This window comes from Camellia sinensis, unplaced genomic scaffold (assembly GCF_055761805.1).
Source record: "Camellia sinensis isolate YWXY unplaced genomic scaffold, ASM5576180v1 Unanchor3, whole genome shotgun sequence".
In the NCBI taxonomy this organism is placed as follows: Eukaryota; Viridiplantae; Streptophyta; class Magnoliopsida; order Ericales; family Theaceae; genus Camellia; species Camellia sinensis.
The window spans coordinates 10,864,014-10,877,051 of record NW_028129178.1 but is presented as its reverse complement, the minus strand read 5'-3'; positions in this window follow the sequence as shown (position 1 = coordinate 10,877,051).

Genomic DNA, 13,038 nt, shown 5'->3' with positions numbered 1-13,038 from the left:
TTGTATGCTATGCGCATCACATAGTAAGCTAGCTAATAAATCGGAATAAGAACACATGTGTTTTCAAAAACAACATATCATGCTTAGTAAAGGCTGATCTTTTGATCGGGCGAGCGGGGGTGCTCATTGCATGACTTTCCTCTCTCGTACCCATGTTCCCGAGCCGAGGTAACTTTGGTGATGACGGACACCTGGCCTTAGGCGCGAGTTAGGGTTTTCTAAATTTTTTCAAAATAAAACATTTAGGTGGCGACTCTGTATCTGGCAAAGCAGTTCATGTTTGGCAGTTCTTTATTAAAATCAGCTTTCCAAAACGATTTGCCGGATTTGGACTCTTTGGTAATTTATCAGTCTTACATTGCACTTTGTGAGATTAGATTCAGAACCGTGACATGAGTCCGACCTGTAGTAGCTAAGAACTACGATTCGCGCCCTCGCGTGCAGAGAGCGGAGTTTCGGGCGGTCTACAGTTTCTGGTGACTCTGCTGGGGATTTAGAGAACTTGACTCGAACTCATGGTATGTTGTTTTGTCTACACTTATGTGCTTCTTTGCATTGGATTTGCATTGGTGCGCCTAGGACACCATGTTTGCCGTATGCTATTCCTGAACAGTTTGCTAGAGGCTTGCTTTGAGAAGCGTGTCATAAGGCTGACCGGTTGCGGGCTCTGCCACGACAGGAACACAAACCTCAGTTTTTACCGGGGCATCCTTTTTGACCATTCGACCTAATGCATATCGGAAACTGTAGTGACCATTCCAAACTAGGACAGGTTGCTTACCCGATTGTAGGTTGTTTGAAACCGCTACGTTCGTAGTGAAACCCTAGCTCCTAACAAGATAGGACAGGGAAACCCTACCCCTCCATAGGGGTGTTTTGGCTCTCACTTGTTTGCTATGTGCTTTTAGAGTGTGTCTCTACAAGAATGCATATATCAGTTTGCAAGTCTGGGTATCAGGCCTGAGGGCATCAGTATTTTGGGGGAATCAGTTTTACCTAAAGGTATCAGTTTACATGCAGAATTTTGGGCATAATTCAGTAAAGAGTATAGTCATTCAGCTATGCTTAAATTTGTCATGGTGAAATTGGGCTGAGATGCTGCCTATTTTCTCTTTTGCTAGGTAGTCTTGGAACTATAGCTTCAGAAGGCTCCAATCCCCCGAGTGCATTGGATTTTTGTTGATAGACTTTGTCAGGTCAGAGATTCAGTTCAGAGCAACTAGTGTTCCTTCGCTGAGGCAAGGCAAAGAAGGGTTAGTCAGGGCTCACCAGTTCATCTGATCCGACAGTCACCAGCCACATCACCTTTGTTCAAACTTAGTAGACCGTGATAGCACAGAGTTCGGAAGAAGTTGTGGCCATGGTAGCAGCATTAAACCAGGGAATCGCCTTGCAGGGCAAGATCGATGCTGAACTACGACACCCATCTAGGGCACTTACCACACATCCAGTCACGGAACCCCAATCATCTTAGACCCATGAGCCCACTACTTTTGAGTTGATGAGAATGATTGAAGATCTTCAGAGAACTGTGGCAGATCTAGCCTTTGGAATATTGGCTCCGTCATCAACCGCACCACATGCCAGAAATTTCACGCCAGAAGATTCCCCACTTTTGGGGCAAATCGTAATTGAAATTGGCCAACCTGAAGCCATCCCAAGTTTGGGTAATGACATGTCGACAACAACAGGGCTCCGCTCTGATATAGTGGCCCAATCCTTTGACCAAGCGGAGGCGAGTGGAAAGAACAAGGTAGAGGCAGGCATTGATCCCTATGAACACCTTTTGTGGGCTGTTGAGGCTTTGAAAGACGAAGGACTAAACAAACAGCAAGTGCACGCAGTTGTTGCAAAAACTGTGGATGACACTTTCGCCACTTCGAATGAGAGTAGTTCAAATAAAGGGGGAAACAAGGAGAAGGGCCGTCGTACCAAAAACGATCCTTTCTGCTCTAATCCTGCACTCAGAAGAGATCAGCAAACCAAGTCAGCACCCGCCGACCCCTTTGCTAGTGCATCCAGCAAAAATCCACAAACCTTGAAGTATCAACCCCGAGGTCGGAGGGTCTTCCATGCCCTCTATATGCCTTTGCCCAAAGCTTTTCAAATCCTCGTTGAAAAAGGTCATCTCAAGCCCCTTGAGCCTCGGCCTTTCCCTGGTCGTCTTCCAGCTAGTCATGATGCTGCCCAGTACTGTGCCCACCATCAGCAAACCGGTCATGGCACTGATAATTGCTTTCATCTTCGCCATGAAGTACAAGATTTGATTGACAATGAGGTCATCGTTGCACCAAGCTCAGTAAATTCTATCGTCACTGGGTCAGTGAACCTGGGGGGTAATGCGATGTGATCGAGGGGATGAACCACCTGCGGATGGCACCCAGTTTATTCCGGATGTGGCGGATGGCCCGCACTGTTTTGAGCATTGTGCAAATGCTAGTTTTTGTACTTTCTAACTTGGGTATTGGGCCAGTGTAGACGTCCCCGGACGTCCCAAGAGGGAATCCCATTTTGTTCATTTGGGCTCACTATAGTTCGGACTCAAATTGTCACGGTTCTTAATCTGATCTCACAATATGCGATGTGAGATTGATAAATCACCAAAGAGTCCAAATCCGACAAATCGTTTTGAAAAACAGATTTTTAGAAAGAAGTGCCAAACATGGACTGCTTTGCCAGATATAGAGTCGCCACCTAAATATTTTTTTATGAGGGAATTTAGGAAACCCTGACTCGTTTGCCTAAGGCCACGTGTCCGTCATCACCAAAGTTGCCTCGGCTTGGGAGCTTGGGTACGATTGGGGAAGGTCAACTATGAGCACCCCCGCTCGCCCAATCAAAGATCGGCCTCTACTAACCATGATATCTAGTTTTGAAAACATTATGCCTTCTTATTCCGGTTATTTAGCTAATCTTACTATGTGATGCACACAACGCAAAAGTATAGACTAGATCGCCTAATTTGGAACAAAGCATCGCATATCCGTTTTGTTTGGAAAATGGTTTGAGGTTTGCTACTCGCAAGTAGGCTAAAACACGGGTTTCGACGAATTATTCCAATTCGAGCAACCCAACCTTCACCCACAGACATTCAGGCAGTAAATCAACTAAGCAACTAGCCTCATGGCAAGCATGCTTTCATGTTAACACTCACATGCATGTAATATGCTAAAGCATAAACACTCACAGTGTACTCCGAACCAAAATGAAGAACATGTTAGCAATCAATATATGATCCAAGTCCATGTTAAAATGGCTAATGCAATGCATACAAAATGTCACTAGAATAGGCTCGGCTAATCTAAGGATGGCATGTGAAATGCAACAACTCGATGCACGTATTCAAATTGGAATTGAAATACTGTGCGGTTAGTATGATGCGCCGAGCCTAATGCATGCAATACAGATGAATGGATGAATGCATGCATTGCATAAGGTATGCTAAATCAAATATGCCCTAAGACTAACCATCATAAGCGGTTATATAAAAAGGTGAAATAAGTGAGGGTTGGAAGACATGCACACACGCACGCACACTTATTACAAATTGCCCTCTCTCGGAGGGACAAAAAGAATAATACAAATTTAACTAACTAACAGGCTAATTAAATAGTTACAGACCACTTAACTAGTTAAGCAAATTAACTAAGCAAATAAAGCGGTAAAACAGCCTCGGGAAGAGGGTCCAATGCATGCGTGCTTGGCTTCGCTTGGAAATCCACCACCATGCACAAGCTGCCTCTGTTTACACTGCTCTGCATCTCTGAAGACTGCACAAGTCCCAAGGATGCTTCAGCATCACTCCCTGATCACTATGGAAGGTCACCGACCAAGAGGAATGGTCACCGGCCATGGTAAAGTGGTCATCGACCATCTATGATGATCTCGGCCATCCATTATTGGTCGATCGGCACTGAAAATGGTCAGTCGACCATATCTTCCTGTAGAACCCTGTTTTGACAGCAGTAGAGGACAGACAAGACATGGCAATGCATTTCACATCAAATGTTTGCACAACCAACCTCCCTATCATGTCATGGACTCAAGAGAGTTTGGTCCTTGACCCTCGGGCCACCAATCACGCTTTTCAATACATGATGGTCCAAGAGGCCAAAGTGTGCAATTTCAATGTCAAATGGAATGCACACAAAACACATAAAGGACCCAACCTCTATCATGCTTGATCAAGAGGCAAGGCATGCATGATATGCACAATGTTATGCATCCTAAGCATGCAAGCTAAGTATGCAACATGAACATGCAAACAAGCAATGTGTACTAGGCACGCAACCTAAGCAAACAAGCATGCGAGGCATGTAACAACAATGCTAATGACAAACATGCAACAACATGTGAAGGGGACTTAGCATGGAAACATGTAAAGCAACTTAACAAAGAAAATGCATGCCAAATGCAAAGTGATTCAAGCATGCAACAACATGCGATAGGCCGAGCATGCAACAACACGCAAGGCGAGCATGCAACAACATGTAAAGGATGGACTTACACCAAGATGGATAGCTCTCTACTAGGTCCAAAACAGTGGCCAATATGCCAAGGAAATGGAGGCAAATGTACATACAAACATGCATGGATACATGGTCCAATACTTAAGCATAAAGAGACAACTTTAAAGCACACTTAAAAGGAACAAACATGGACAAATGGCATACATTGTAAGCTCTGAAATCATGTTAGAAAAGGTGTCAAACCAACCAAACAAATCAAGCAAAGCATGCAACAAGGTCCAAGGCTCAAGGCTAGCCAAGGGGCTCAAGGCTAGCCAAGGGGCTCAAGCCATGACCATGCCAACCAAGCCTCAAAGGGCCAAAGGGACTCAAAGCAGTCCCAAGGCAGACCAAAACAAGGCCAAGGACACACTTTGATGGCATCCCAAATGCTTACACATGATGGCATACACAATGGCATAAACATGGAGTATGAAAGACAAACTCTTTAAGACATTAAAGAAGCATCAATTGTGAGTAAACAAGCATGCCATATGGACTGAAATGATATGGTAAGTGACTCCAAGTCACTGAAATAATGCAATTAAAGCATGCTAAAGGATCCAATACTCAAAGCCTACAAGCTAGGTTGCATGGTAGCTATACAAAGCAAGTCATGGATGACCCAAACAACCAAAATTAGACCTTAAGCATACCAAAACATGCATAAAAACTTCACAAAGCTAAGCCAAAATCATGCTAGAAAGTCATGCTACATCATGATGCATGTTAAGGCAATTTCATGGCATTACAAGACAAGTATGCAAAGCATGTATGGTATGTCTAAACCAACTTAAAATAGTGCTATATCATGACAAAATAAGCACAAATACCGGCTGAAATGAAGCCAAAACAAGCTAGGCATACAAGCTACAGCACAAGCCATTTGTGCAAGCATCAAAGGCAACATGGAGAGGGGATGACCCTTTCCCATTTAGGACCTCAAAACAACCTCTCCACCACTAAAAATCCTCTGGATTTCAGTGGTAGAGAGGTCATGCAAAGCTCAAAGCGAGGGCCAAAAGGTATGGCCTTAAACAAGGGCTTGGAAGGGGGAAATAACTCCAAACCTCAATGCAACCTTAAACAAAGTTCTAAAACACACAAAATCAGAACTTTTATTAGTTATGCACTAAGCTCAAAAATAGATGCAAGATAGGTCAAAAGCTTGTGCAAAAATGGGAAATAAAGGGGTAAGGTTCTTACCCTTGAAGACCTTCTTCAAGAAGACCACTCCAGTAGCCTCCTTAGGTCTAAACCAGCTCAAAAACTCCAAGAACAACCCTTTGGCACCTCAGCAACCAAGGTATGGTGTAATACTATGTGTCTTAGTGCAAAACTAAGAACAAAACACCTTTATACACACACAAATCAAAAGGAGAGGGAGATATAGAGATAGATAGATATAGGACTTCTCTAACCCTGATATCAGACCTTTGGAACTTTTTGAAACCCTTGAGGAGGGAGGAGAAGCCCTCCCTTTATAGGAATTCCAATCTTGTAAAGCTTACAAAACAAGCTAAGCAAAAGGGAAATCCCTCCATACACGTGTATGGAGGGGGGCATTGTGGATGCCAGCTATCACAGCTGGCATAAAATATCTGCCAAAAGCAGATGAACAGTGGTCGACCAACCAAAAATGACAAATTGACCAAAACAATAGTCGACCGACCATAAAAAGTGCCGACCGGCCATCACCAATGGCTGGTAGCAACAAAACAGGGCCGGTGGCCTCAAGCCATGGCCGGTGAGGTGTGGGGATGGCCAACAAGCCATTCCCTGCCCTCCGAAGCAAAACAACAAGTGTTTGGTGCAAAACCAAACAAGAAACAATCAAGTCGAGAGATCCTAAGGCAAGGCGCGTAGCCAAGACCTCCGAGAACTCAAAACGAACACGAACATGGATGATCACCGAGTGTTCAAACGGTGATGCCCAAGTCTTGAGGACGGTCAAAAATGGGGTGTCTACAGCCAGTCTTGTTATTTTGTATTGAGTCAATCTTTTTGAACTGAGTCAATCACGTCAGTCTTGTTGTATCGAGTCTGTCTTGTTGTGTCAGAGTCAGGTGATTTCAGGGGTGTTGCCTCGGACATCCCTCTCTCATTTTGTGTTTGTCCTTTGCACTATTTTGAGTCTGTTTCTACCATGGGGCCAGTTGCACCAGAAGATTTGGCTGAAACAACTGTGATTTTCACACTCTTGAGTTTGTTTCTGCCTTAAGCCAGTTGTGCCAGAAGATTTGAATGAAACGACAATGCTTTTCACCTACTTTTCTGTGCCTTTAAATCATTGCATTGACGTAAGTTTTTCAAAACTTTTTGAACACTGTGATGAAAACGAAGAGGAAGGAATTTCTCGAGATTTGTAAAAATTTGATCAATTGAGAGAAAGAGAGGCATGCTAAGCCCTTAATGAATGAGATCATGCTCATTAATGTGAGTACTGGGAAAGATCCTAGCTTGATCCAGATTGGTTTTACATTATCTTCGGTGCGAGCGATTAGTTGCTTTCTTAAAATATTTCAAAAACTGTTTTGCGTGGTTCTGCGAAGACTTGTGTGGAATCGCTCTTGAGATTGTGCAGCCTAGGATCGCTCTCAGTCTCAGGACTCAACCCCTTTGCTTTCAAACTTTGAACTTGGATTCAGAATGTTTAACGGTTAACCACAACATAAGGCTTGTATGGCCAGATCAGAAGCAATCCTTGCACTAGAGGCAAGAAGATTAGATTGATCAAAGGAAGCTTGTAAAGCTAGATCAGAAGCATTCCTTGAACTAGGGGCAAAAAAATGTCAGATGTGCTCGAAGAGTAAAAAATTGGGACATTTCTCAAGTTAATGAAGATCGGCAAGAATGCCTAATCCCAGAAGGGAGGAAAGAAGAAAGTTTTGCTGAAGGGCAATCAAGTTCCTATCCGCAATACTAGGGGCAACTTCAGACCCCGATTGGATGGACTCCTACATCATTAGCAAGCAATAGCCATTCTTTTGGATTCAGATGGATTCGAGATCCTACGACCATTTCACATGGACTTGTAACACTTTTTACCCTTGAGAGGCTCGCTGATCCGTAAACCCGGAAGGGTGACCCAAATGCAAGAAAAAAAAAGAAGAAAAAAAACAAAAAAGGAAAAAATGCAAAGAATGAAAAGAGAAAAAAAGAAAAATGAAGAATGAAAAAAGAAAAGAAGAAAAGAATTTAAAAGAAAATAAAAATAAAGCTCGCGAGGTTGAAAACCCAGAAGGGTGGCCTTGGCAAAAGTTAGAGCGCAAAAGGAGAGGTTAATACCCGCGTGTACCTTAACCCCGAACTACGTAAGGCTTGATTCCTATCTTTGGGATACGTAGGTAACTCATTCTGACGTCCAGCCATAAACACTTCTAAATCGATTGCGTCCATGTAATGGTTCTGATCATCCTTGTCTTCTCTGTATTCGAGAGTTCGGTTGTGATCATCACTTTAAGGACTAATTACGGTGCGCTGTGGTGCCATTCAGACAAGGGGCAACTTTCCGTTGCCGCGCGGTGCCATTTAGACAAGGGACAATTTTCCATTGTTTTGGATTTGAGGTTGTGCATCTCAAAGGTAATTTCGGCGTTGGTCGAGCAGTGGCCATTTGTAAAAACAGTTTTTGAGAATTTTACTGAAGTTGACTAATTTTCTCAAAAATTTGCTCCATTTTTTCCAAAAACTGGACCGTATCTTGGACCCCCTCCCCCAAAAAAAAGGAAAATTTTTAGTGCTTATAGCCTGACTTGCATGATTTCAAATTAGAAAATCGAACAAGCATGTTAATTTAACTATCATGTTGGTCAAAATTGTTTTAGTAGAAAACCAAAACAAAAAATGGTCAAAATGATGAACTAGGGGCACAGTTGAGTCAGGCTTCCTATCTTTTTCCCGTTGTCAATGCATTTGCCAGAAAGGGCACTCTACTTGCCAGAAAGGGCACTCTACCTACCAGAAAGGGGCACAACTGAAGTTAATAACAAAGGGCCGAAAGCTCTCTCATTCTCCGAGTAGCGAGGTATCAAGTCAAGTGTGAAGCACGAACTGGAACTAGAGCGGGATATTCGGTTCCCTCATCTGGATGATCAAATCAAAAATTGGCGTCTAACCCGGAAAGGGGACGTACAAAATGCAATGTCTGTGAGACTAATCAATTGTATACCTAGCCGGTGGGACATGTTGTAGCTTATCTCGATCAAGTTAAGCCAGGGGTGTCGTCAACCTATGTCAGTTGCAAATCTACTGCACATCCTGTCACAACCCCTCTGGGGGAGAAACTCACTATTGTGAACGAGAAAGAGAATCTAGTAGAATGCTAGGGGCAAGAGCCCACAACTTCTTGTTTATCCATCAACCACCCAGAGGAGGGATAAAAATGAGAGATTGAAGAATAGAGAGATGTGCGCTAAGAGAAAAGTGAGGAAAGGGCTTTTCAGAGAAAAAGAGATTGACTATCAGAGTGATGTGAGAATCAAAAATGAGAAAAGGGTGGGAAACAATACCCGCAGAAACTGGCTCCTCGCGAACCGAGAGGTCTCTTGCCATTGGAATATGTCTGAGTGTCGTATGTGTTGTTTTGTTTGTCTCGTTTCTTGTTTTGAGTCGTTTCGAGTGTCAATAGATACATTTAGGTTGTTTATGTTTGTTTTCCTTTGTTGAGTCGTGGTGCGCTATGTTCAGTCGTAGGCTCAATACCTAGTAGAAAACTCATTCTCACTCTCAATTTAAAAAAAAAAAAAATTTATTTTGTGCTTAGAGTGCTGTGTCGTTCTCCATATTTGTGCAAAACAGGATTTGTTCTTTTGTAAAACTGCAGGGTTCAACCCAGGTCATGTGAAAATAGTAAATCAGGACCTATCTGAAGCTATATGGGTTCCAGACTACAAAGCAAAAGAAAAGAAGGAAAATCGGAGAATCTTAGTGTGTTTCGACTTCAGCAAATTCCATGATTGTATTTCGGATGTAACTCTTCAGGCCTTGTCAGTGCTTCGAAGAATGAGTGTATCTCTACCTCAAGCTCAAGTTCAAGCCTACTTCAAAGCCAGAATGACGATCAGAAGTGCTCTCCCTGAGTACCAGTCCCTACCAGAGACATCTTGGCTGTGTTTGCAATGAGTTCCTAGGAGACCAACTGCGACGATGGAAACTAGAGTTCGAATGGCTGTCACCTAGAATACAAAGGTTTGGAATTTCGGAGACTAAAGTCTAGTTTAAATACCCAGGGGTGTATCCCCGGCTTGAAATCTGTTTGGCAGCCCCATAGATTGAGATAGTATGTGTATGCGCCTCAATTCTGGATACTGAACCAACCTAGTCTGTCACCCCGTTGGAGAATAGGGAAAGTTGTGAATATGATTAGGAAAGAAAATGGCATTTGTGGCTTTTACATGCAGAGGTTACCCCTTTATCAGCATTTCAGAACCTTTGAACTGTGAGTTGAAGGTAAGAGTTCGAAGAACACAAGGGGAGATCCCCGTCAGAGTAGAGCGGTTCATCGCCACTCACCCCATGAGGTGCTTTCTAAAGCTCCACTTTGTTTGTTTATTGTATTTCTCTAAACATCATGTGCTACACTGCTTGTAACATGTATTGTTTCATCACACTTATTGCATTTATTTGCATTTTGTGTTATCTTGTATCAATTTGTCCTTTAATGCTGAGTAGCGTTTAGGATCGTTGTCCTCCGGGGCTTTCTCAGGTTGTGTTGTGTGCGCACCTGGGCAGTTGTTTTCGGGCCTCTTCTAATGATTTCAGTGTGGTTAGAGTGTTCTTTTCCTTACACAATTTCAGCGTGTTTGGAATTTATCTTAGGTTGCATCGTGCGTGCACCTGGGTGGCTGGTTTTCGACCTCTTCTCACGATTTCAACGTGGTTAGAGTGTTTTTTTCTTCACACGATTTCAGTGTGTTTGGAATTCATCCCAGGTTGCGTCGTGCCCGCACCTGGGCGGTTGTTTTCGGGCCTCTTCTCACGATTTCAGCATATTTGGAATTTTTCTCAGGTTGAGTCGTGTACGCGCCTGGGCGGGTTTCGGACCTCCTCTCACGATTTCAGCGTGGTTTGAGTGTTCCCTTTCCTCACATGATTTCAGCATGTTTGGAATTTATCTCAGGTTGCGTTAAGCATATTCCTGATTGTTGGGTTTCAGACCTCCTCTCACGATTTTAGCGTGGTTTGAGTGTCCCCTTTCCTCACACGATTTTAGCGTGCTTGGAATTTATCTTAGGTTGCATCGAGCACGTTCCTGATTGTTAGTCTTTGGACCTCCTCTCACGATTCCAGCGTGGTTTGAGTGTCCCCTTTCCTTACACGATTTCAGCGTGTTTGGACTTTATTTCAGGTTGCATCGAGCATGTTCCTGATTGTTAGTTTTCGGACCTCCTCTCACAATTTCAGCGTGGTTTGAGTGTCCTCTTTCCTCACACGATTTCAGCGTGTTTGGAATTTATCTCGGGTTGCGTCAAGCACGTTCTTGATTGGTTGTTTTGGACCTCCTCTTACGATTTCAGTGTGGTTTGAGTGTTCATTTCCTCACACGTTTTTCGCGTGTTTGGAATTTGTTTTTCCTCCTCTCATGTTTCCACCATGGTTGGAGTATGTTCCCATCGCATCTATTATCTATTGCATCACACTGTTTTGTGTAGTTTACACTTGCGTTGTTTAGCACATTGCACTGTTTTGTGCAGTTTTCACTCGCACTGTTTAGCACATCGCACTGTTTTGTGCAGTTTATTGCTTGCGCTGTTTAACGCATCGCATTGTTTTGTGCAGTTTATTGCTCGCATTGTTTAGCGCATCGCACTGTTTTATGCAGTTTATCATTTGCGCTATCTGGTGCACCTTCCTTGCACCTGTTAGTGCATTGCATCATTCGCGCAATCTTGCGCACCCTCCTTGCACCTGTTAGTGCATTGCATCATTCGCTATCTTGCGCACCTTTCCTGCACTTGTTAGTGCATTGCATCATTCGCGTTATCTTGCCCACCTTACCTACACTTGTTAGTGCATTGCATTGTTCGCGCTTTCTTGCGTGTCTTACCTATACTTGTTTGTGCATTGCATTGTCATGCACCTCTTTACTTGCATTGTCACGCACGTTTTGCTTGCATTGTTATGCATGCTTCACTTGCATTGTTATGCACCTCACTACTTGCGTTGTCACGCACGTTCAGTAGCATTGTTATGCACTTTTCACTTGCATTGCTATGCACGTTTCCATCGGTATCATATGTGCACGCGTTTATCTTGTGTTAATATTGTATCTTGATATAGCGTTGATCATGTGTTCCTATTATATTGTACCTGTTAAGTTTCTTTTTTGTGCAGGCACGATATTGTATGTAGGGTTCATTTGAAGTTGGTGAAACCAGATAATATTGTATGTTTTAGTCTTCTCCGCATGAGACACAGTGAGAATTGTATAATTTTCTTGCATCCTTTCTGCATGAGATGTAGTTTGGTTTGTATTTGCCTGCTTAAACTGTTGCATTTATTGCGTATAATTGCTTTATCACAGCTCTCTTTGCATGATCATAAGTTATGTTCGGTTTTGTGCATGTCATTTGCATCTTGCCCCTGCCTGCAGGCGCATCTCTTTGTTATCTTGCCTGTTTGTCTAAGTCTTCGGCCTTGTCAAAAATGGGCCGTCTCTGGGCTTTGACATTCACTCACGTCACTTCTTGACTTCCGAGTTCTGTTAAAGAGGGGCAACTGTAGAAACCCCATTTTTGACCGACCTTAAGACTCAGACATCATCGATTGAGCACTCGGTGATTGTGCATGTTGTGCTCGTTTCGAGTTTCCGGAGTTTTCGGCTGAGTGCCTTGCCTCCGGGACTCTGAACTCTTTGTGCTTTGGCTCGATTTGTGGACCAAGCCTTGTTTCCCTTCCTTGGAGGGAGGGAGAGGTCTTGTAGACCACTTTTCCCTCTGGTAGGACAGTTTCCGGTTTTCAGAGCCTTCGGCAGAGCACCTTGTCTTGCTTCCCTTTTGGTTTGGTTTCGAATCGAACCGAACCTTGTTTTCTATTCCCTGGAGGGAGGGAGACGCCTGTAGACCACCTTTTTGTGGTCGTAGACCACTTTTCCTGCTTGGAGACCAGTTTTCGATTTTCGGAGCCATCGGTTGCGCGCCTTGTCTTGGGACCGCTTAACGTTCTCCGTTTGGCTTGGTTTTTGAACCATGCCTTGTTGACCTTGCCTAGAGGGACACTGTGGTCTGGGAGACCACTTTTCCCTCGTAGATTATTTTTGGTGCTCGTAGACTGGTTTTCGGGACTTCCGGCTGTGCACCTTGTCCCTTGGACTCTTGCCTTGCATCCTTTTTGGTTTGTTTTTGGCACAAAAATTGTTTTCCTTGCTTGGAGGGTGGAATGAGGGTTGGAGACCACTTTTCCTGCCTGCCAGCCAGTTTTCTGGTCGGCCAACTGGTTTTCTTGGTCTTTGGACCTCCTATAGTGGTCGGCCACCACACCATTGGCTTGCTTTCAGTGTGCAGACCACCTCCCCCCACCTGTCGACCAC